This window comes from Manis javanica, chromosome 4 (assembly GCF_040802235.1).
Source record: "Manis javanica isolate MJ-LG chromosome 4, MJ_LKY, whole genome shotgun sequence".
Classification (NCBI taxonomy): domain Eukaryota; kingdom Metazoa; phylum Chordata; class Mammalia; order Pholidota; family Manidae; genus Manis; species Manis javanica.
The window spans coordinates 10,779,546-10,800,259 of record NC_133159.1 but is presented as its reverse complement, the minus strand read 5'-3'; the positions used below and the strand labels follow the sequence as shown (position 1 = coordinate 10,800,259).

Below are 20,714 nucleotides of genomic sequence, written 5' to 3'. Positions count from 1 at the left end.
AGGCAGGAAGTCAGAGGTAGAGGTGACTGGGGAGGCCCCGGGCCACTTGGATTAATCTCCTACATCTGCTGTAGCAAACCACAAAAACTTAGGAGCTTAGAAAAACACAAAATCATTATGTTACATTCTGGAGGTTGGACGTCCACATGAGTCTTATGGGTTAAAATCAAGGTGGGACTATCGTGGACAGGCTGGACATGCCATCACCCAGCCGTGTTCCCCACTCTTTCCTCTGACCACATGTGCTACCATGTTCCCATCTGGCCACTCCTCCACCACCCACCTCCTTACATGTTGGGGTGTCCTGAGGTCTCAGGGTCTCTGGGCTTTACTAAGTACCTGCCTGCCTCATTTTTAGGCACATGGAAGTTTGAGAATGACTTACAGGAAACATCCCTCGTCCCATCCCTGACCCCGTTCTTTCTCTCCTGAGCCTGTGGATAATTTCCAGCTGCAGCCTGGCCTCATCTATCCATCGTTAGCAATGAAGCCAACAATGCAGGCTGAGCATGAACAGAGGGGCTTGGTGTTTCGGCTGGTTCATCATATTTCCAGGTGACATTTCTGCTGGCTATTCCACAACTTTTATTCTTTGGAAGTAACTCATCTATGTGCAGTGGCTCTCTGTCCCCCAAATGCTCCTAATTCTTCTAAGGCCACAGGTTGAGACTGTTGTCAACCTCCAGCTTAAGCTCAAGGCTTATAAATCACAAAGTCCCTGGGACAGTAAGTGGTTATGTCACAGCAAGCCCCTCTTATAACTTATAAAACCCGGAGTGAGTGAAGGAGCTTGCTCTTAAAATCATTGGTGTTTCTCCTTTTTGGTGCAAGAGTGGCTATTACCCGTGTACTGCTCTGGAAATCCAGAACAGGTGGTGGGGATCATGGAAAACGTCTGATAAGTAGCTTGTACACCTCCTGCTGCTTTTCACCTCAGTCACTGTCTGATGTTTGGGTATTTGGAGCTCAGTTCTGAGGGGCCGCCATGTGAAAATGGGCCATTAGGTATGCTGGGATTTGGCATGTTATCTAGGAGCCTGGGTGCTTGGAAAGCTTCAGTACCAGGCTTTGTGGACAGTGGGTGGCCTCAAGGTCCAGCCCACGCACACAAGGTGAGCTTCATGTACTCATGCCCTTTATGCACTGGCCTGCAGGGTGGGGTGACCGAGGAAGAAGGAAATCCTATTCCTTTCCTGCATGTCCTTCAAAAATAAATGCCTCTCTGGAAACAACACGATCTGTTTCAGATGGTCAAACCCAAGATGCACATCTGCACACAGGGACATCTACCCTTCATGATGTTCCGGGCCTCAGGATCTTTATGACCTGCATGGAGGTTGGGGAACCCAACTGAACTGCGGAGTGTCAGGGATAGAAAAGGGAGAAGGAGCGAGTGGGGCATCTGACTTCAGACAGTGAGACGCTCTGGACACACAGCCTGGTGTCACCCGGACAGAGGGTGGGCGCGTCTTGGAAGCCTCAGGTCATACAGAGGAGGAGCTCCCAGGGGAGGGCCTGCCAAGAATCAGGAGTGTCCTCAGCACTCCCCGGGCCTCTCTGCTTGTAATGCTGGGAGACAGGCCTTTGCTGTTTCAAGGGTGGTCCCTGGACCCGCCACATCACAGCGTCACCCGGAAGCCTGTTAGAAGGCAGCATCCCGGGCTCCTCCCCAGACCAGCGAAAACCTAATCCGCAGTTTAACAAGATCCCTGAGTGGTTTCGGTGCCCCTTACAGTTTGAGAAGCACTGAGTTGGGTGCTATTTTATCCTCATTCTGTGGGTGAAGAGGCTGAGGGAGGCCCGAGCGATTAGTGACAGGTGAGGTTATGACTTGAACTCATATATTCCGACCCCCGGGGGGAGGGAACCCTTGAGTTGAGCCTCTGAAGGACAGGTGTTGAGATGAAGGGCATCCTGAGCAGAGAGAACCGCCTGGAGTCAGGAACTCTGCAGGCTGGACCAGCCAGGGCTTGGACGGCAGAGTGGCCAAGGGGAAGGCTCCACCTTGGGAAGGGCCAGCAGGGACCAGCCCCCCAGAGAGGCTGCGAAATACAGCTCAGATGGCTCAGGTGACTATTGTCCCCCAGACCCCATGGTAAACATCAAACAGGTCCTGGGAGAACGTGGGGCTCCCAGCCCTTGGAGAAGTACTCCTTGTGCTAAACTCCTGTGTACTAAACTCCTGCGCACTCCCGTGGGCAAGGCCATTCGGACATCTCAGGATGAGCACCTCCTGACTCCACAGGCTTCTAGGTTCCACCCTATGGCCTTTGGCTGCATTTCCACAGTCAGTAGGGGGGCTGGTGATAAGGTGGTGCTGTGGCTGCTGGGGGTGGGGGGGAGAAGGATGGCTCTGTCTCCTTTCCCTTGCGCCAGATCTCAGGGCCGTGTGCAGGTATCCCTGCTTTCCGCAAGTTCCAGTCACGCCACTTTGCTTTTACGGAAGACCTCCATTAGCACTGGTCTTCCCTAACAGAAAGAAATCATAAGAGAATATTTGCTTTTATGAAAATAGCCATTATTATATTAATGGAGGTCTTAAGTGGCACGTTCCTTGAATTTTTGGAAAACAGGGAATACCCTTTGCTTTATGCCACTCTGGCATATGGAAAGTTTCATAGGAGCGCTCTACTTTTGGATGGCCAGGGAGATGGGTATTTGAAACAAACACCATTTTCTCTTCATCAGTGAGATTTCTCTGGGACTTGTCTTGTCTTGATTTCATCTGAACTCCAAGCATAGGCTGGCCAGGAACATGCACAAGCCATTCGGAAGTTACTCAAACTGCTTAATTACCCAAGCCTGGTGCAGTAGGGTGGAAAGTCCCTCTGACACAAAGTCTGGGGGCTGAAATCAGAGCTCACGGCTTTGTAGCACCAGGTCCTGAGAAACACTCTTCAGGGCAAGAGTTAAACACTCAGCCGCTTATCTCCTCAGAAAGTGGTTTCTTGAGTCTGAACCGCCTGTGGAGTTGTTTGGAGCTAGTTTTGAAGAGAGAGCTCTACTTCTATTCCCAAATCTCACTGAACACTGGGTATGGAATAAAGGTAGGCTTGCATTTCTCCTCTCATTCAGAAAACACTTACAGGGAAACTCATTTGCAGAGGGCACTAGGAAGCCGCTGAGTGTGCCCGAGGGCAGAAGTTGCCAAATTTTCTCCGTGCATGGCACACGTAGGCTCGGTAATTTTTTCATGGCACCCGCGGGCTTAAAGAAATCCCTGAACATTGTGTTTATTAAGTAGTTAGGGCCAAAAGCTTACTAAGGATTTATGTTCTAACAACTTAAGAGCCCGTTGAAAAAAATAATACACCTATATGAAAAGAAAAAACAACAGTTTTGTAATGTTCTTAAATATTCACAAGTACGTACAAATGGAGTGTGTATGCCTACTGGGCACCGCACACATCCAACCTTGAACTCAGCCTGGACCCCACCACCCTCATTGCCCGTTCCACACGGACTTTGTCGGTGTTTCTTTGGATCAGAGGAACTGCCAAAACCCTAGCTTTGCAAAGAAATAACGTCACCACAAGGAATGTAGCAGAATTCAACGTTGAAACAGGCAACTACCTTGAGCTGGTAGTTCATTCAGTGTTTGACACATGTCCCCGTGTTTTCCTTGGAAATTGAAAATACCCCGTAGCATTCCAGTGACTTCACTGCTGCACCCCGGGATGGCTTCACAGGTTCCACTTTGGGAACTGTGGCCATCAGTCTGCCTCTTAATGAGCACTTACCTTATATGGGCTTTGCATATAAGGTCTCACTGAATGCTCTTAACCACCCCCGTGAGGTAAGCATTATGATTGTTTCCTTTTACCGATGAAGAAACTGATAATCCACAAGGGTCAGGTGCTTGCCCAAGATCAACAGGCAGAGCTGGGACTCACGCTCAGGTCGAGTGACTCCAGAGCCCATGATCTTCACCTCCTCATCCCCAGCATAGTCCAAGGATCTGGATTCATGTTCAGACTTTGCTACTCACTAGCTGTGTGTCTTTTTGCGAGCTTCTCAACCTCTCTGGTCCTTGAGTCCAGATTTGCTGTCTGTGAACCTCAGGCAGAGGTACCCATTGTGCAAATGGATGGTCTTTATGACAAGGGATAAAGGATGTATGGAGAAGGCTCAGCACTAACCCAGAAGCAAAAACCTCTTAGGAAGGGAAAAGGAGAGTAGGAGAAGAGAGAGGAGGAGAGAGGAAGGATGTGCCTATGGCAGGCCCTGGAGCAAGACTCTTAGGACCACAGGGAAGTCACAGGGCCTGGGGTTGGGCAGCCTCCACCTACTGCTCAGCCAAGCAAGCCTGGGCACCTTGACCATCAGCCTGTAGCTGACAACTCCAAGGTAGATGTGTTTAATAACCGAGTTCAAAATGCGTGGGGAAAAGGGTGCTATTTGATTAAGGCTTTTAGTCATAATTGCCCAAAAATAATAATAAAAATCCACCAGCCTCTTTAATTACTCGGCAGTGTGTCTTTTCTTTTTATTAGGCATTTCCATTTGCTCATGATGGTATTGTAAAGTGTTTATCAATGCTAATGATGCAGTCTCCAGAGCCCCATTTTGTCAAAAGTGCTGTAAGTGAAATTGTTAAGAAATAAATTTCCTATACAACAATACATCACAAAGGAAAGTGAACAGACCAATAGCCAGGGTCTTCTTGCCAGCCGATGGGTCTGCCACTTGCTGGGGCCTTGGAATCCACTAGGCCTGAGTATCCGGGTTCCTTGATGCCCCCAAGCTGGCATCAGAGAGTCCCGTGCATGTATAGCAGAGACTGCCATCCTCGAGGGGAATAAAATGAGATTAGGGACACTGGCTCCTAGCCCCAGTTTGGCCACTTATTAGCAAATCAGGAGGGAAATATTCTTTCTAGGGTCTGAAAAAGCACCCATTCCCCTGAGCCTTAATTCCCAGGAAGAGATTTGGGTATTTGCATAAGAAAATCTAAGGACCTCACCTTCTAGATGCTCTCTGCAAGGATAAAATTTTACTGAATCTGCTCATGAGAGGGAGTGTGATGTGGTGGCCAAGACCGTGTCCTTTGGCTTCAGAATGCCCAGGTCTGAGTCCTGGCTCTGCCCCTTTCTAGCTACGTGACCTAAGGCAGATCATGAGAAACTCTCTGCCTCCGTTTCCCTACTGGTAAAGTGGGGATTATAAAACTATGTGTCCCAGTGTTGTTATGAGGATTAAATGAGCTAAAACATGAGCAAGATACACAGTAAGAACTCAGTTCATCAATGAATAAATGCAAGCTCTCGGGGTAAAGTGATAACTTCTGAGAGGGGTCAGCAAACTTTTTCCTTAAAGGGCCAGATGGGAACTATTTTGGGCTTTGTGGCCATATACAGTCTCTGTCCCACTGCTCTACAGAAAAAAAAATGAGTATGGTGGTGTTCTAAATATAGCTTTATTTATGGACACTGAAATTTGATTTTCACATTCATTTTCACATGTCATGAAGTATTTAAATATTCTTGTTTTGGTTTCTCATAACCATTTAAAAATGTAAACACCATTCATAGTTTATGGGCTACCCCAAAACAGGTGATGGGTAATTTGCCAAGCCAGCTTTTGAGTCTTACAGTTATTCACTTACAGTCAGTTAATAAGTCTCTGGTCTGAAACACATTGCTTTCCCTCCTAGAGCCAGTGACTCTTGCACTGGAACTATTTTGGGACACAGTACAGAGCAGGCCCCGATTCTAAGGGTAAAAGCATCAGCAACAGAATTGCTTTCATGAGCCAACAAAGATCTAAATTCACGCATCTTCCAATTCTGGAATTCCCAGCTCTTCCTCCGCATCTCTGGGTAGTGTTAGAAAGGATTACTCCATAGACCACACGCTTAATACAACTGCTCAGAGAACCCATTAGGATCTCCTATAAAAGCATTTAGTGGAACCAATTAGCATGGGAGAGAAAGAAGGCCGCTGGGTGTGCTGGCTGGGGGAACAGCAGGGGGCGCTGCAGAGCTCGTGTAGGGTCTTGGGTAAGTCCCCAGTTTCCTCAAGGATACCCAGTCAGTCAGTTAGACCAGAAGACACGTGGCCAGATGGAGTGTCACCAAGTCTTTTTGGGTCACAGAGGGGATGAAGAAAGCTGGTCTTTCCTCTATCTCTTTGCTACCCCATGTGGCCTTCCAAGGCCCTAGACATGTCCAGGGGCCTGAAGAACCTGCAGGGTCAGTGCCCCTGGCCCACCCTGACCCTGTGCCACACAGCACAGGGCAGAAGGTGGGCAGGAAAGCTTTGTGGATAGTGTCGTGGTTCACGTTGGGGAGTCACACTCCATCTGTCTAGAAGGTACTTAAGAAATGGATTTCCCAAACATTACCTACAGAAACCTGAACATGTGAACTTTGAAAGGTACTAAAACTGCCTCTCGTTAATCTAAAGAGTCTAAAGGAGATTTTTATGAAGTGCTTAAATGTGGGCCAAACTCGCATGTTGATTCCTTTAATCCTCACCAAGGATCTTATGAGACATGGACCGTCATCATGTCCATTTTACAGCTGAGGACACTGAGGTTTAGGCTGAAGGAGCTGGTTCAGGGTCATACAGTTTGGGAGTGCCAGAATCAGGATTTGAACCTGTGACTCTCTGAGCCCCAATTCTGTCCTGAAGCATCAGGCTAGTGTGTGGGTTCAAGACCTCTGCACGTGCAATGTTACCACAAGGGAAAAGGCTTCAAACACAGGAAGCTAAAATTTGGTTATGGAACTGGCTGTGTTGGAATCACCTGGGGACAGTCTGCTAAAATGCAGGTTTCTGGGCCCCATCTGCGATGCCCTGAGCCGGCATCTCTACGGGCAGATCCCAGGAATCTAAATTTTAACAAGCACCCAGATGATTCTGCAAATTGCTGCACTAAAGCACCCGTCAGCTTTTACCGACTTAGTTTATAATTAATTCCTCGAAAGAATTCCTGGAGCCCTGGCAAGCACACAGACTCAGGAAGTTAGGGTTCAAGCCCAGGGCCTATTTTGTTCTCCTCTCTGTCTGCATCCCCTCTGCCCAGGTTGAGCATGAAAAAAAGGAAAGAACCTTCTAGGGAAAACCCAAGGTTTTTATAATACAGGGTTGTATATATTTTTATTAACATCTTTATTTCTTAAAGACATAGGAAAAAAAATGGCATCTTGTTTGATGGCCTCCCGCTTGTTTTATGGTTTACACTGACTACTGGTTTTACGGGAATAATGTTTGTCAGTGTGCAAAGAGTGGCTCAGAGCACAGCCTCTGGAGTCAGGGGCCTGAGACTGACGGCTGGTGCATCCCTTCCCGGCTGGGTGACCTTGGACAAGTAACTGCAGCAAATTGTACCCAAAGGGTCACCTTCAGCATGAAATGAGTTGATCTAGGTCTGAGGTTCCCAAACCTAAGCATGCAGCAATATTTCACACCAGCTCCAGGCTCACCCCTGGACTTTCTGCTTTGTCAGGTCTGGGGCAGGGCCAGAGTATCTGCATTTCCCACAAGTCCCAGGTAATGCCTCTGCTGCCGGTCTGGGGACCCCACTTTGAGAACTACAGCTATAGGTAAATAGAGCAGAGTCTGACCCCTCAGCATTGCAATAATTGCTACGAGGTGTTGATCACTTTTGCTGTTGCTATGTAAGGGCACCATGATCTCTGCAGGGCTTATAGCTGCCTTTTTTTAAAAACAGTTTTCTGATGAGTATTTATTATTAGTTAAGTCATGATTCAGGATCCCAGGATGGGGATCACCTTGTACCCAGGCCCCTCTTCAGCACCCTGGGAGGGGGATGGAGGCCAGAGGAGAGGTGGGGAGAGCCAGTCCAGATCTTCCCAGAAACTGCCTGCTGCCCGGGCATCCCAGCTCCCACCGAGGCAGCTTGGCCAGTGGTTCCTGGTCTGGCTCGGGGAGGGGAAGCAGCTGTCAAACAGGGCAGTCTGGTAGCTCCTGATTTGGGTTTTGACATCTTCTGCCAAGGCATGGACTCCTCAAGGTGCCCCCAAGCAGCTTGGGCTCAGCACTGCAGGGCCTGGTGGCCTGGCCTGTAAACGCTCATGGAAGAATGACTGCGGACAGCACCCTCCAGCTGATAGCCTGGGAAGGAAGATGAAAACTGAGGGAGTTGCTGAGCATCCTGGGGGCAGTGCATGCATCTGCTGAGATGCTGGGAACACATCTCCCAGGGGACACTTCCTCCTGGCAGGGAGCTGGGACCCCCTGGTGACGAGGGCGTCCACCAGTCTGCACAGACCCCGTCTGTGCTCTGGATTCCCAGTTGTTCTGCAGGGCGTACATCTGCTTCTCCCAAGCGCCAGCTGTCTGTGGCCGGCTGTGAGCTGCCTCTTTGGTGGGAGCCCAGGTAACTCCACAACAAGGGCTTGTCACAGGCCTTTTTCTAGTGTCCATGGGGTGGCCTCGTCCAGGGAGCCGGACCATTGGAAGCCTCATTCATAAAGCCAGTGACAGGTGGGGTGATGCTGGCATTCAGGAGTTCCCGCACCTCTGCCCTGTGAGCCTGAATATGTAGGTGGTCACCACACACACTGGCACTCCAAGTTCTGCAGCAAAACTGACGGCAAAAGAGGACAGTGCTCAGTGCGGCCTAGATGCTCCATTTGAATCTCGCCATTGACTTAGAACCTGCCCAGTCTTCTCCTTCCATATACCTGCCTAGGGCCTTGCTACTCAGAGTGGTCCGGGACCAGCAGCGTGAGCATTACCCAGAGACTGCTAGAAACGCAGATTCTCTGTCACCCAGACCTGCTGAGTCAGAATCCGCATTTTAACAAGATTCCCAGGTGGCTTGTATGCCCACTACAGTTTGAGAGGCGCTGAGACAAGGGAGATACTGGGGAGGCAGCTATGAAGAATTGGGACTTGAATCTTGGCTCCCCCACTTAGTAACTGGATAACGAATGTGAGTAATCCCCCATATGTGCATGAGCCTCAGTCTCCTCATCTGTAAAATGGGGACAGTGACCGCACAGCTGTTAAGGGGCTTAATTCATTCCTGTACCAAATATTTGAGTGCTTGCTATGTGTCAGGAACCGTGACAGGCACTGGAGATGTCACAGGAAGGAAAAGACAGCCTCTTGCCCTCAAGGTAATTGCGATTAGTGAGGGGATATATTTAAGAATTGCATGTACCTTTTAGCATGTAAATATAACTCCTATTTGCAGCAAATGCTCTGAGACAGGGGGTGCCATCGAGAGCCTGGGGGTGGGGGGTCCTGAGGAAGTGGTATGTGGACCTGCATTGAAGAGGAGGCAAAGGTGAGGAGCCAGAAGAAGATTCTAGATTGGCAAATACATTTGAGATGAAAGTACCTGGCAAACAAACAGTATGTGCCTAGGAAGGAAGGGAGGGAGTGTGTATTACCAATAGTTGTATAATAAATAACCCCAAACTGCTCTGTATTTAGAGTTAAAATTTGGTGGGTGGGCAGTTACCATCTCTCCTTTGGCAAACTACAAGCTCAGTGAAGGAAGAATTCCTGTTTGTACCTTTTTTTTTTTTTGCAACCATCTCCTAATAGGAATCCAAATACTTTTGAATTTGTCTTCCTGTGTCCTTAGGCTTCCCGGTCATTTTCTCACTCCAAGCTCACACTCGGGGTGCGGGGGAGCGGGGGTCACGGCACCGACTTCTTCCCAACTTGACAGGGGAAGTGAAAATTGACGAAGCAAAGTGAAGAGGGACAGAAGGGAGTTTGTGAAGTAGTAATTGAAAAACTAGACAGACCATGGAAGAATGATAAGCAGAAAGCCCATTCCACTGCAGCCCTCGGAGCTAAAGGGACTGTACAGGGAAGAAATGGGGAGAGAAACCTCAGAGACTTGGGTTGGAAACAAATTAGTTGTAATGGAACATTTCAGCTCTGGAGAAAAATGGGGACAAGGAGTAGAAATAATGGCCCAGGTGGTCAATTTGTGAACGTGTCACCCAGGCACAAAACGGGGAAGAAGGAACCAGAAAAGCAATTGGTTTAATTTTTTAGATTAATTGTGGGCAGTCAATAATGTGACATATTCGGGGACCCAGAGGCTCTGTAGCTATGCTGAGTAATCTACTTAGGTTGATAATTATTGTTTGCATTCACGGAATTAAGGTGGTTTCGAGCAAGCCGCATGGAGCTGGGGGACTATAATCTCAGCTTTCCCACAGCACATCTGTGCCCTCCAGTGAGGCATCGATATTGTGGTTACTATGCAAGAAGAAAAAAAATCTCTTTTATCCCTTGCTCTATGGCTGATTCCCTGCCAATTCCAAAGAATTCACTCTTCCCCCGTCTCGCCTTTTTTTTTTGATTCAAAAATTGGTTGGGGGATTTAAAAGTACATAAAGGAATAAATAAGAAAATAATAGTGCATATTCTTGCCACCTGGCATTAATCTCTGTTACCTTCTTGCCCTTCATGCTTTGTTTGTGGTTTTTGCTTTATGAAATACCACATTTTTTTTTTTTTGGTAAAAATGAAACATGCTCCTTTTAAAGGAATTGGAAAATGCAGAAAATTGCAAAGAGGAAAGCAAAGATTACCCCTATTTCTACCGTATTTCATGGACGTCATTGCAAACATCTATTTATGCTTACATGTGTGTAGGAACTTCCTGAAGGTAGGGGTTTTGTCTGTTTCCATTACTTCTGGAAGATTCCCAGTGCCCAGAACAGTGCCTGGCAAACTGAAGGTGTTCAGTAAAATATCTGTTGAAAGACTGGCTGAATGAATAGACTGTCTGGATCAGTCGTAGCAATATCATAGGATTATGTGCCATGCTCGGCCAGTGGTTTCGATTCACTGCCTCCCCATGCCCATGCCCTTGATGTGTACCCCTGGGGGCACAGGAGTCCCAGAGGGAAAAGCAGGGCTGGGTGCAGAAGGGCTGAGACTGGCAAAAACAGACTGAGGGCCACTTGTGAAAGGCCTTTAGTACCAGGTGGCAGGGTCTGAATGTCCCGGAGCTTCCAGCTCTTTCCGTACTGTGGCACGTAGACCTACAATAATATTTGTATAGGTCACTAGCGTTAAACCAGTGAGGCTCTATGAGCCCAAGGACAAGGTCAGCAAACTGGCCACTTCCACCCACTGCCCATGGACAACAGTGATACTTTGGTGCACGTGCAACCCCTCCACGGCCCTCTGTCATGGCTGGGAGGCTTGGACGGATGTGCTGTAAGGCAGGGCCCAGATAAAGGGGTAAACAGTTCACTTGGGAGAGAGTGTTAGGGGCAGGAGGGCCTGGAGGTTAATATTAGGATAGGATCTCGTTTAAATAGCTCAGATTCACCAGATGCAACCCTTGGCGATGACAGGGCAGTTGAGTCAGGAGGTGGAAATGGAGGTGTTTAAACGCTGCTTGGGATTTGCTTCAGCCTCACACAGGACTGAAGCATCCAGGAAAGGGGATCGAGGTTTGCACGGGGCAGGACTGGCCAAGGGTTGAGGATGCTGGGACTGGGTGATGGATGTGAGCATTCTTCTAGGCTATTTCTCTCCACGTTCAAAATTCTCCACCATCAAAAGTTAAAAAGATGGAGAGACATGCTTAAAGTAAAATAAGTTTTCCTTACATGTAGTTCCTATTATTAAAAAAGACATGCACATTGGCAAAAGAACTTCAGCAATCTGGAGTGCAGGTCATGAAAAGTATAGTTACTGACTCCCGGACGCACGTGCCCATTGGCGTTATCTTCCTCTACAGGTATCTGGGACACAGCCTTCCAACTGGTTTTCTATGAAAGTACAAATATCTATCTGGGTATATAATTTTTTCAAGATAACACTTTTTCATATTTATTGAGAACAAGACAAAACAAAGACAATTTCTTCTCCTCTGAACAAACCTGGACCATTAACTATGCTCGTCTTCCTGCTTTTAAATTTATCTTTTATGTTAGTTAGATAGACTATTATAACCACCTAATGACCTGAGAATGCTACAATGTTTAAGATTTGTGAAGCACCTAAGTTCTTCAGTAACAACATCACATTTGCTCTCTAGTGGATATATAATTTTGTTTCATAAAAACAGATTATCCCCTACACAAGAGCATGTCAACTTGCTTAGTTTAAACTTAACTCTGTTCCCTGGTCATTGCTCCATGTCCATGTGGATCAATTCTCCCCATTTTCAATAACCTCACACTACTCCCCACGTATATATGCACAACTATTTATTTACCCAGTGCAACCTGCTGATGGATTGACAGACAATTAGGATTTCAGTCTGCTCTTACAATAAACAACGCAGTGGGCAGCCTTGGACACAAATCTCTGCAAATCCTGCTTAGTATTTCTGAAGTCCCAGAAATGTGTTGAAAATCTGAACACAAAACCAAGGTGCCTTTCAAAAAAAAAAACTGCCCTGATTTGCATCCTGCCGTCAGAATAGAAACATCTTCTTTGAGGTATCTGCCACAGCTGGGTCTTGGTGATGGACAAGGAACATTCAAGGTTCTTAGCTGGCCAATTTGCAATAACACAGAACTTTGTGATTCCCCATTAGAGGCACCATCGAACCCACTGCCCACTCCTGGTATCCTAGGACAATGAAACAATGTTCTATGCAGCAAGCACCTGCCTCTGGAAATGTAATCTTTATTTGTAGACTCGGAGCGGTGAAGGTCACCTAGTGATGAACAGGTCGGAGGGTCTCCAAAGTCCATTACCCAGGAGGAAGCAGAAAAACACCTTCAAAAGTGAAGACGAGGTGGTAAGAGGAAACAGGGAGGACTCCCAACACAAGTAGAGGGCTGTCTGTAAAAATGGTAAGAAAATAAGAAAAGCAAAGATGGGAAATGGAAAAGGAGATCACACAGAAACTTAAGCAAAGAAAAATGTTGTCAGAAAGCGAGGCAGGAAAGGTCAGCAAGGGAAGATGGTTTTGTCAGAGTGAATGAGGAAAAGTAATTTACTGACTGTGCAGGGAGATGTCCTAAATTAAATTCATTCCTGGCCTCAATGATGAGTCGGATTCCAGAAGGAGACAAGAAGTTTGGGGCAAGAAAGAAAAGCATGGAAAGGAATCTGAGCCTATGTGGCCTTGGACAACCAAGAAAGACACAGTAGGGGCTTTGGAGGCATTTGGGGTCTAGTGGGAATTCTGAGGACAGCCCAGACTGAAACCATGGGGCCACCAAGGCTTGTCCCATGACAGAGAGGTTTACAGGAGCAGGAAAGGGAGACGCAATCCTTGTTTCCTCCAAGTTAACAGCTGCAGCAGGTAGGTGCTGAGGGCCGTCTTCCAGGGGACCCACTTGTCACGTGGAAAGGTGGCACAAGAACCGGAATGCGAACCCCGGTGTCTACCACACCACTAGGTGGGCCCTTAAATTCCTTGAGCTGCACCTGCCTCAACTAGCCATGGTGGGGATGGTGGTCCCTTAACTTGCTGACCTCTCTCCTCCTCTCCCTCTCATTCCCTCCACTCCAGCCCCCCTGACTTCCTTGTTGCTTCTCAAACATGCTGCAGGACCTTTGCACTGGCTGTTCCCCCTGCCTGGAATATGTTTCCCAGCATGGGCATGGCTTTCTCCTCTCTTTCTCATCTTGCTCATATGTCACCTCTTCAGAAAGGCCTGTCTTGCTCACTCTCCTTAAATTTGCACCCCTCCATCTTCCTTCCATGCTTCTCCACAGTGCTTACCGTCTTCTAACAGAAGATTAAAAAAATACTCTACTTATTTAGTTTGTTGCCTGACTCCTCTCTCTAGAATCTAAGCCCCATCAGAGCAGGGGCTTTTGCCTGCTTTAGTCTCTGGCCTGTCCCCAGGTGCCTGGTGCATAGTATGCACTCAACATATATTTATTGACAAAGGTCATGGATCAGTTAACCATCATCATAATAAGAATTATCTCACTAACTCAACACAGACTTATTCACTGCTTACTGTGCTGCACGCTGGCTCTGCCCCTGGGACCGGCAAGCAGAGAGGCATGTAACAGTCCGTGTGCAAAGCTGAGTGTGGGTCAGTTACGTGACGGTTGGGAGCAGATTGCGGCGACAGCCCCAGGTTCCCACCCTGCTTGGAATGCGCTTAAAGATCCAGACAATCCCAGGTCTAAACCCCAAATCAGTCTGTAAAGTCAAAAAATGTTGACCTCAAATGCACTACCTTTTATACCCTGTTACCAAGCCCTCCTGACAAGCACATCTGGGGAATCCACTTGCCTCCATCACACCCCCAAGGGCCCAGGGCTCCTCTTGGTCTTCAGATAAAGGCAGAAAGCAAAGGATGGAGGAGGGTCAGAGACTCGGAGTGAAATGAACCCCCCCTAATCTGTCGCCTCTGGAGCGGCGGGTCCGGAAGGCTGATGGCATTCACCAGGCAGGGCCTCCCGCACTTCCGGCTTGTGCTGACCTCCCACAGCTTGAAAGCCACGTGGCAGACGAGGCCAAGAATCTAACAGTCAGTTTAGAGGCAGCACTGCACGCAAACTACATAAAGAGGAAGAATGACACATAATTCAGAGAAAATTGTTCTTGCAAGAGCCTAAATTTGTAAAAATTGTCAACAATTCTCCTTCTTTTATTACAAAGAGGATGCTGTGAAATACTGAAACCCCCCACAAAATAGCAAAGTCCCTGCAAGGATATTAGCGCACCACTGGGCTGGGGGACATTCGGGCTGTGCTGTTTGAGGAGCACGCTGCCTACCACTGAACGCGATGCAAGTGGGAGAGTGAGTTCCTGGCAGCGTAAGCTGGGTGACGTGGCGCTTAAGGGAAATGAGCAACATTTTCTTTACAGAGAAACAGAATCGACCGTTAGGAGTGGTGATGTGAGCAGCTGGGAGGTAAGAATGCAAAATACACCGAAAATGCAATCGCACACGAAGCTGACTCCCTGGGGTGGTTGCTTCGTTGCGCTCAGCCGAGGGTGGTGACCAGCAGCTAGTGCCAGTAGGCTTTCTGGCACGGTTCCCTGAATTCCCACTGGTGATGGGCCCAAGCTCAGTGGAAGGAGGCCCCATTTCAATGGCTGCAACCATGGGCTCTGACCGATGGGCCGACAGGTCCTCGTTCGTGTGTTCTGAACCAAGGACAGGCGGAGAACAGGGCGATGGCGGCCAGGAGCGCCTCCTGGTGGGGCGGGGAGTGTGTGCAGGGGAAGAATAGCCGCTGCGGAATAAAAGGCTTGGTTGGACCACTTATAGGGCTAAGTTCAGCTGTGAGGCCTGAGCCAAACTGCCTCTCTGGCCTCGGTCTCCCACCTGCAGGTTGACCCCGCAGGGATGCCGTGAGGGCCGCTGGAATGGGCCGACTAATGTTCCACACTACCTGAATTCAGGTCCAACCAGAACCTCAGAACATTATGAGAAAAGAATCTTTGTAGGCAAAGTTAAGGGCAAGTAGAGATGGGATTGTGCTAGATTAGGCTGGGCTGTGAACCAGTGAGATACCCTGATGAGAGACTAACAAGGGGAGGATGCAGAGAGACACAGGGCGGGCCATGTGACATCAGAGGGACGTGGCCACAAGCCAAGGACAGCAGGAGCCCATGGAAGCCGGAAGAGGCAAGGAAGCGTGGCCCTTCTGTACCTTGATTTTGGACTTCTGGCCTCCAGAACTGACAGGCAGTAAATTCCTGTTGTTTTGGGCCACCCAGTTTATGGCAATTTATTACAGCAGCCTCAGGAAACTAATACATTCCCCTTCAAAATGCCTGTGACCTCGTGCAGAATGGGGCCTGGCATAGAGCAGGTGCTATGTGTACCTCTTCCATTTACACTTTCCCTGGCAAAATGCATTTCCATTTGCAGTCCGACTCTCTCACTGTAAGAGGAGTGGGGGGCCACGCCCACAGCTGTCAATCACCCAGCAACAGTTGTGAACACCCACTGTGCGCCAGGCCCAGTAGCTTCCCTTCCTTAGGATAAGCACCCCCTGCGCCTGTGTCATCCTGAGCTGCCCTCCTTTCCTGTCCCACCTTCCCCTCCCCTCTCACGGGGTTGCTGCCATGTCATCTCAAAGGTCCTGAGGGGCTACAGAGGACTTCCCACTTCAAGGTCTTGTGCATGCTGACCCTGGGCAGTCATGCTCCCCTGGCTCAGTCCCACTCGCCTTCTCCAGGAGCTCCAGGCTTCCTGATCAGTACCCCACTTTGTATAAAGGATTCTCCTTTGAGGGAGGCTCTCCTGTCACTTTGCATAAAGCTGCGACCCCTGCATTTGTTTTTAAAACTCTCTCTGGCTAAAATGCATGCTCCACGAGAGAGATGTGTTTCTTATTCATTGCCACATCGCCAGCATCTCTTATGGGAAGGTGCTCATTCATGCTCAGGGTAAATGTTTGTGGACTGAATGAATGACTAAGGAGATGAATGAGCAAACCCTGTGCTCAGAGAGCCCACTTCCACTGAGTGGGAATGGTGGCTGTGAGACAATGGTGGTGCCAAGAAGTGTGCACACCCGAGGATGACGGGGACGTGTCACAGGCACTTTGGGGAAACAGGGCTGGTATCTGGCCAGGTGATCCAAAAAGATGCTCCTCCCTCCATGAGCACATAGGTCTCCCAGGTCCTGAAACATGGGGCTGGAGGGGGAGCATTCCAAAGTGAGGGAGTGGCATGAGTAATCACAGGGAACAGAAGGCGTCTGATGCACGGAGGAAGCCGCCCTGAGAGCATGCATGTTACCTGGTGGTAGAATCTCTTCTTTGGGACAAGCTGGCCTCAAAGCTTCCACTTGTGCAAAGGATTTAACAAAAGCAACAGAGATGCGCTGCAGCGGACAGAGCCATGTTTGGGCCAGAGGGCTCTCCATGCAGGCCCCTGCCCTACCCTACATATGGTCTGCAGCCCAGGGGCCTAGGGGGAAGATCTGGGTGAACTGGGCACATGGAAGGCAGGCCCCCACCAGCCACTGAAGGGCCAGCCTGTGGGCACGCTGAGGCACAAGCAGCTGGTTTTGATTACAGAAGCAACCTGCTCAGAGACGAACTGCTGGGGAATTAATCTCTCAGCTGAATCCAGGATGGGTTAAAGGAGGAGGCTGCAGATAGGGAGGTCACTGCAGCGTCCACAGGAAGGATTACTGGGGCTGATTGCTGGGTGGCAGTGGGAAAGGAAAGGAATGGAGAGAGATGAACAAAGATTGGGAAGGGGGAAAATCTGCTTGACTGATCGCACGTCGTCAGCGAGGCAGGGGGAGGGGTTGAAGAGGGCTTGAAGGATTCGCATATAGGCAATGGGGATTTAGAGAGAACTCAGCACTGCCTGAGTGGAAGCTGTCTGCAGAAATTGCTCTCGTGAATTCAAAGTGCCACAACTGCCTCCTACACAGAGAATACGGGAGGCTCCTTTCAGGGACACACACACACACACATGAGCACGTGCGCATTTTCTATGGCCTCAAGAAAATAAAGTGGATGTTGGCATGTGGAAGCTAGCATCCTACTTCAGGAAACCCTGGGGTTTGCTCCTAAAACAGTCTTGATGAAGAAATCCAAGCCTTTCAGCGACTCCAGGGAAATGTCACTTCCCTTTATTTGGGGACCGCAGCTTGATTAAAGACCTGTGGTTGAGCTGCTTCGCCCCAGTCCTCAGGACACATTCCAGCATCCAGCTAAAGGGTAGAGTTTAGGGACAAGAATCCAGGACCTTATCAACCGCCATGGCCTGGGTCTCGGTGGCGGGGATTTGGAGCTCTTAAAATGAGATACGACTTCATTCTTCAGAAAGACCCTTTAAATACTGACTTAACCCAAAGGGAAAAGAAAATGAAGCTGTAATACTTCTGGTTCAGCCAGAAAAATGGTTCCGACGGCACGTTGGCTGCAGAGTCTTTCCAAGTAAAGGAAAAATATCATCTTGAATTAGGCACTAGAGAGCCATACAGCCCTTGGGGATAAACGTGCTCTCAAGATGGGAAATGCCCGTTCCTGATTCATCCGCCAGCCCCCGAGCCCCAAGCTGCATGTGCAGCCTTAGTTTTCCGAGAACCAGGGCTTCAGACGAGGCCCCCCCAACTGGAATGCACACTCGCTTGCTTCTGACAGCTCTGCCCCGAATGGAAGGAACGGCTTCATTTTCAGAACGTATCATTCGTTGAGGCCACGTATCACCTCATCTTGTAAACGTGGCCAACCTCCCTCCAGAAGTTAACACCAGAGGCACAGACCAGGTCCCTCCCACCGGACCGGGAGTTCTCGGAAGGCTGGGCCAGGGTCCCCGTGACTCCGGTGGCTGGTGGACATCCAGAGCAACACCCCTGAGTCTCCAGCCCTTTCCAGCGGCCATCTGGCACTGTGCATGTAGACCCCGCAAAGGGGGCACAATCAAACGCCAGCCAGAGCACAGCCTCTTAACCAGAGAGGCCAGAGGGCTTCCAGGGACCATGGATAAGGGAGCCAGTGCTGACTGTGGGCCAGAATTCTCCCCCAAGAGATGAGTGCAGGCAAACGGTGCTGGGGCTGCTCTGACCGCTGCAGTGGTGAAAACCAGCTTGGGAGACTTTGTGGCTATGCTATTTAACATTTTGGGGCCACGGTTTCCTCATCTGTCAAATGGGGGGGAGAAAGCGCTTCTTCAGAAGGGAAATTGTAAGGAGTAAATGAGATAATGCAATAAAGTATCCGCCACAATGACTGGCGCATTATGGGCACTTCGTAAAGATCTATGACTATTTTCACCATTGTTTGCATTTTACTTATCTCTGAATCCCTAGTTGCGGGCAGTCACCAGCCTTTGGGAGGAGCTCAGGAAGTGTAGCTGAAAGAAACTACAAATTAATGAAGCTGTTAATACATTTAAGCTGAGAGGTGCCTGGATGGACCAGTGATCATTTTTTCCCCCCAAATTTATATCCCAAGCCCCTCGATGGTTTTCAGTGCCTCATTGCCTGGGAGGCATGCTTCACCACGAGCCGGCCTGCTGGCTCTGACATGCACGTCTATGTCTTTAAGGCCCAAGCACATATGCTTTGTTTCTAGAAATCACATGGCGTGGTAACTTGGGAAACACACCAAAAACAAATGCCCTTAAAACAGAACTTTGTGGTGAAAACATCACAAACAGAACCTGTTTGAGTTCCCTACCCATTAAGAAGGAAAGAACAAGTGCTTCTCCGGTGAAGGTGTTGTTCAGTGCACCAGTACGTGTACGTGACCCTGCAGGGCTCTGTGAGCCGCCCGTTCATTCAAAGCCAGCAGCTCCTTCTCCTGTGTTTAATTGAGGGTGGGTGTGGGCAGCGGGCGGAGCTGCCTGTGGCATGGGGCGAGTTCCTTGGTTCATCCAAGTCTGGGCTCTGCCTCCGATGAGCTGAGTGACTGTGGGCAGCCACGTGAACTCCTTCAGCCTCAGTTCCACGGGGATTCTGACATCGGACAAGGATCTGGCTGCAGCTGAAGCTGTGCCTCCCCCTCTCCTCTGTGGTCCTGCCCCTTCCATCAATGTAGCGGGATGTTCCAAGGCTTCATTTCAGACCACAGCGCTACACCGTATGTGGTCTTACCTGGGGTGCACTCCCCTTCATCCTGGTAACTTCTACTTTACCCCCTCTGGGAAGTCTTCTCTCACCACCCTCAGGCTGGGTGGGGTCCCCACTCTGCTCCCTCTACACCCTGCTCTTAAAATGCTCCTCTGGCAAGCAGAAGTCAAGAATGACTGTCAAGATGCCCACCCTGCTAGTGTACACAACTGTATAATCCTTGCTCTGAGAGTAAGTGGGACTTAGGAATGACATCTCACTCCCGTGACTAGATTACAGTACATGGCAAAGGTGAAGGGATTTTTGCAGAGGTAATTCAAGTCTCTAATCAAAAGGGAGATCATTGTGGGTGGGCCTGACCTAACCAGGCAAGGTCTTTAAATGAGATTCTAGAGGTGAGAGGCAAGAAGCCACAATATATGCTCTCCTACTGGCCTTAAAGAAGCGAAGTGCTGTGCTAGAGAGAGGGTCATGTGGCAGGGAGTGGCAAGTGACATCTGGAAGCTGAGGGCCTCGGTTCTACAACTATAAGGAACTGAGTTCTTCCCGCAACCATGTGAGCTTAGAGTGGGGGGCCCAGGTTCCAGGGAGAACATAGCCTGGCCGGCATCCGGGCTTTGGCCTTGTGAGACCTTGAGCAGACCACTCGGTTCAGCCATGCCCGGATCCCTGCCCTTCAGACACTGTGAGATAATAAATGGGTGTGTGGCAAGTTTGTGGTGCTCTGTCACACAGCAGTGCAAAACTAACACACCTACAAGCTCTGAATCATACTCCCTGGGGGTAGAAACCATGTTTTATTTGACCTGACTGTCTTAGCAACTGGCACATCACCGAACAAATGAACGATATTTTAGAAAGGCAATAGAGTGAAGCAGTTAGGTGCATGGATTCTAGAGTCAGACGGCCTGGCTCTGTCATGCACTAGCTGTGTGACCCTGGGCAAGCAGCTTGACTTCTCTGGGTCTTTGTTTCCAATCTGTAAAATGGGGAGAATAATGACTCTTACCTTGTAGGCTGCTACGACAATGAAAGAACTAATTATAAAGCTCTTACACGGTGCCTACTGTGAGCCAGGAGCTCTAACCGTTAGGTTTATTGCCATTTTATGGTGGGGAGTAAGGAAGCCTGGTGGGAGCAGGCAGCGGGCACAGCAGCAGCGTATTAAAGGGAGAGAGCACAGGCCTGGAGGATGGGTGGCCAGGTTCAATGCTCAGCTGTGTCGTCTGATCCTGGGCAAGCCACGAAACTTCAGTGAGTCTCAGTTTTCTCATCTCCAAAACAGGGGTGATGATCCTGC

At 49.2% G+C, this 20,714-nt stretch overlaps 1 protein-coding gene across 6 annotated transcripts in view; it reads right to left on the bottom strand.

The window, feature by feature from the left end:
* The window catches only part of KAZN (kazrin, periplakin interacting protein), a 1,058,126-nt gene that overhangs the window by 297,792 nt on the left and 739,620 nt on the right, over positions 1 to 20,714 (bottom strand). The gene's annotated exons all lie outside the window — the stretch shown is intronic.